The sequence below is a fragment of the Pogonomyrmex barbatus genome, unplaced genomic scaffold, assembly GCF_055798465.1.
Source record: "Pogonomyrmex barbatus isolate J1 unplaced genomic scaffold, ASM5579846v1 scaffold16, whole genome shotgun sequence".
NCBI classification, from domain to species: domain Eukaryota; kingdom Metazoa; phylum Arthropoda; class Insecta; order Hymenoptera; family Formicidae; genus Pogonomyrmex; species Pogonomyrmex barbatus.
Window position 1 is genome coordinate 6417483 of NW_028297112.1, and position 4944 is coordinate 6422426.

Consider the following 4944-nt stretch of genomic DNA (forward strand, 5'->3'; position numbering starts at 1 on the left):
GTCCTTCGGCTAGGATTCGGCACAAGGCTCTAGTTTTCCTGGACCAAAATCTAGTTGGTTTAGCCGATCCTGTGTAGGCTAGTCCACAGGTAAGAGTCTGCCAGCATAATTCTTGGAAACGCCCTTCCAAGCGGAAGATTTGATGGAATGGTCTCCACACTTGGCGTCCTATGTCCCTGAGATCGATCCGGGCGGTCCTCTGGGCCAGGTTGACTCCCGTAATCAGTCCCCTTTGCCATACGTCGCCGTCTTTTATGGCAACAGGCTTGTCTTCCTCTATGTTGGGCCAGCAAATGAGTTCTTTGGATTTGCGGTTCATTCGGAAATTAAGTTCTTCCGATAGATCTTGCAGAGCTGATTCTCCATTTTTTAACCGCACCCAAAACAGGAGCGGAAATTCCATTCGTAGAATCTTACACTCGAGACGCCCGCGAGTCAAACGGCTAGTATCGATAGCTTCCATTCTTCTCCTCTCCTTTTTATTTTTACTTTCTTCACTTCTAAAAAGTTTAATGATTGTTAGGTGATTGAAAAGGGGGAATAGTAGATAGGAGAAGGAAAGAAAAGAGGTTGTTTTGTTGTTATTATTTTTTTAGTTCGAACGAAAATCCCGGTTTTTCCTCTGGTGGTAATAAAGGGTATACTTGGTTTTCGGGGGTCTTACTATACAGGTCAGGCTCTGGTGCGCTGGCCTGCTCGGGTTTTTGAAATCTTTTTGTCCCCAATAAAAGATGGGTAATAGAGTCTCAGATGGCGCCCAGTAGATGTATGGACCATCCATATATGGTATGCAAAGCGTAACCATGTACGATCGTGTCTACTATTAGTTTTATGATTCTCCCGGTGAAGTATATTCCAATTACCCCGGCACTGATATTGCCGAAAATTAAGAATTTATTCCAAAATTTTTTCCATGCGGATGCAGCGATTTTTGTTATGGATGCTTCGTCTAATAGATTTGAGAGTGACTCCCCATTCAGAGAGATTGGTTGTCCTATCATCCGCCTGGCTATCGTGTTGAGCACCGCCGGTCGCTCAGCAAGGAACAATATGTGGTCTCGTAGATCATTGAGATCATTTTCGGTGTATATTCCGCTTGTAGCGAGCGATCCAGGGCTAACATATTTCCACGTAGATTTGGTCATAGGTTTCATAATTGTGGATGGTAATGATTCCACAGGTTTAGGCATGAGTTTATACCACGAGTCTCCTAGGTGATACATAGTAGGTGCGAAAGAATTGCAATTTATCTGAGTTCCTTGCCGCAATAGTACATGGGTTTGCGGCGTTAAGTAATAGGTTTCGTTTCCCCGAATGACTGGTAGCTGATTGTAACAGTTGTCAGTTCTTGTGATTTTTACTTCTACGGGTACGCATTTTACGATATGTATTATTTCTCCGGCTAACAGGGCCATATATCCAGGTCCTTTCATTAGATAATAAGCAAAGATATCAGGTGTTTGAGTGGCTATAGCTAAAGCGTTTTTTAACATTCCCTGCTCTAGTTCACATTGTTGCAAAAGGATATTTCTGTATAATTGATTTATCTGCGTACTGATGTGCTTTTCGACGTATACGAATTTGGAATTCATGTAAGTGAATATGTCGAGGTTAGAGACACGCGTTCATTGTTTAAAGATCGTTACGCCACGCGAGGTTTCGAAGATGATTAATTTGGGATGTTCGGTTTGAATGAGTGTATAGCCGCATGTTGCGTATTTTCCTTTGCTAGTCAAGGCGAAAGTTGTATCTTGTGCAGTTAATGAATAGACTACTAGTTGTTGTTCATTTACGTTATCTATTATTTTGTCTGCAATCCCACTGTACAATACTCCATAATTGTTGAATTTACAAGTGTCGGCGGGCACTGGATCCCAATAAGTTTCACCTCCCTCTATATCTGTGCAATGGGTGGTAGTGAGTTCACAGACCACGGATCTGAGTAGCACTCGATTACTATTTATTCGTACGTCGGCTATATATTCTTGTAGTGAGATTTTTATACTGGCGAGTACCACGACGTCAGTCCACGTGCCGTACGGATCTGAATACGTGCTCCCCTTGCACGATCCATCGGCGTCTACGTGTCCTGCCAATGTTACTGGTCGGGCAGTGATATGATTCGGTTTTAATCCAGTGATATATCCGTTATGTAACTGATAAGTCCCATAAGAATGCATTCGTTGGCATACTTCGCGCGATGTTTCCTCTATATATGAATATTTGCCATTTAAAACATCCATGGAGTGGGAAAACATTCCGCATTTTTTTATTAATCTGTCTATTTCGACTTTGCATTGAATAACCTTTACTGAAAATAACCTTTACTCGAATTCGTTTATTTGTAGAAGTTGTATATAGACATTAGTTGAATTTACGTTCTGTGGCGGGATATCGCATTCTTCGATATTTAGTAGGGATAAGGTTGTTAGATTTGTTGAGGGCGAGCCGCAATCATAGCCTATTATCCCATGCGTTTTATGAAACCGGATTGTTAAAATTGCTATTATTACTGCCCAGCAATTATGGAGATCCATCTGAAAATGGTTATGTTTTTTTTTTTATTATTTATCTGGAGGTAACTTAATATGCGAAATTCGTAAACGGTTAGGATGGACTATTCGACTATTTTTCTTTATTCTAATTTTTACGTTAGTTTTATTTAATATTTCTAGTACTTCGTGTGGTCCGGTATACTGATCCCCAAATTTACCCGGTTTAGGTCCCTTTAATAGAAAAACGTAATTCCCAGGTTTAAAGATTTGAGGGTTGATTTTTTTGTCATAATATTTCTTTGATTTATATTTCGCATTGATGATATTTTCACGCGCGTTCCCTCGAAGATTATGGAGTTGAGTGACTAAGATTACCAAATAGTCATCATAGCTAGTTAATTTATCTTCTGGTGCTAGAAATTTTTCCGAAGGTATTCTTGCAATTTTTCCAAATATTAATTCGTATGAAGTATGTTTTGTAGCTTCGTGTATGCAGGTGTTATAATTAAACATTGCGAGGCTAACCCATCGGTCCCATTGTTCTTGTTCGTTTACATATTGTTTAAGATACTCTCCTAGTGCGTGATGCGATCGCTCTAGAAATCCATTGGATTGAGGATGGAAGGTTGTACGAAACTTACGGATTCTAAAAAGTTTTGCAATCTTTCTCATTAAATCGCCGACAAAATTTCTTCCCTGATCGGTTAGTATTGCTTTGGATGCTCCGAATATACAAATGAATTTATTAACAAAAGCCTCGGCTATTGTTTCAGAGGTTTGATTTGGTAGGGGGATTCCCATGCTGAATTTAGTCAATTGATCTTGCAGTGTTAAAATGTATTCGTTTCCTCTCTCAGTTTTTTGTAGAGGCTCGACAATATCCATTGCTACTTTGTCGAAGGCTGTTCCCGGAGTATCGGTAATTATCATGGGTTGTTTCGTTTTAACGCGTACTAACTTTTTCAATTGACATTGCAAGTATTGCTGAATATACCATTGGATGTCAGATTTCATATTTTCCCAATAGTAATTATGCTTAATTCTGTTATACGTTTTAGTAACGCCTCTAGGTCCACTTGTAGGTGAGCAATGGGTTTCGCCTATTATAGAAGGGCGAAGATCTTTCGGAGGATATTTTACTAATCCATTACAAATAGTTAGTTTAGTTAATGAGTCGAGAAAGGTCGAGAAAGGTTTGTATTTGTATCTTAATATTGCTCCAAGGAATGTTGCAAATAAAATCCGTTTTAGCAATGCTAATAGTTTCTAATTTTAATTCCTCTGTTATTTTTCGTAATTCCATCAGAGTTTGCGTTATATAATTTAAAATCATTGTTGGCCCTTCTCTCGACCCTTCCTCAATGGGTAAGGCCACGTAAAAATAGTTTTTGCGTTTTACAACCTGCGGTCTACACAGAGCGAGTTTATTGAGAGTAGGCAATTCGTTGCGCTCGAGTAATTTTCGTGCTCCAGAATCCAATGGATTTCCATCGACATCGACAAAATATGCTACGTTATCTTTCGCAAAAATAATAATTCGCGGGAATCGACAACATTGTTTTTCATTAGCTTATGATCAATGATAGTTGGTATAAGTTTATTTATACTATTAAGCTCTTCATTTTCTTCATTAGTTATTTCGCTTCCTCCTTCATCGTCAGTGTTTTCGTCACTCTTTTCTTTGTCGCTTTTGTTGGTTTGATCCAATTTCTTTGGGTTCATTTCTTCCTTGAGGTTGCGTTGAATTTAAGCATTTATTCCTTTCATTTATCGTTTGGCTGCGAGTGAGCACTCTTCCGGCTCTCGGTGGATCGTGTATTAATGCTTTCTCTGTCTGCTGCATTGGTAGTTCGTCCAATTCTTCTTGTGTAAAAGGTATTGAATCCGTATTATCCTTAAACAGATTGTCGTCAGGTAATAATTTTCTGTTTGCTCGTCATCTGAAAGATATAACTCGAAGTTTTCGTCCTCTCCTCTGTTTCTTCCTCCTCGTCGGATTCTTCTAACATTTTAGAAATTATTTCTGCATCCTTTGCTTCGTTGGGATTTAAAGTTCTCCGGTCAATTGCAGTTCGCTTCTTCAAAATTCACCGGATTCCTGGATAACGCATCGGCATTTACGTTAGTTTTTCCTGCTTTGTATACGACATCGTAATCGTATTCGGCTAATTTTAATCTCCAATGTAATATTCTCATGTTGGTATCTTGAGCGTTTTTAAACCATAATAGAGGTTTATGATCTGTGACTAAAGTAAATTTTCGGCCGTATAAATATGGGCGGAAATGTTTAACACAATATAATATAGCCAACGCTTCTTTTTCGTATGTATCGTATTTTAATTCATTATCAGTCAGAGTTCGCGACGCATACGCAACTGGTCGGTCCTTATTTATTTCACCCTGCGACAATATTCCTCCCACGGCTACTCCGGAAGCGTCGGTGGTTAGG

The 4944-nt window shown here is 39.2% G+C and overlaps 1 pseudogene; it reads right to left on the bottom strand.

The window, feature by feature from the left end:
• Nucleotides 1-413: 413 nt before the first annotated feature.
• On the bottom strand, nt 414-2537 carry LOC148937161 (uncharacterized; annotated as a pseudogene).
• Between the last annotated feature and the right edge of the window lie 2407 nt (nt 2538-4944).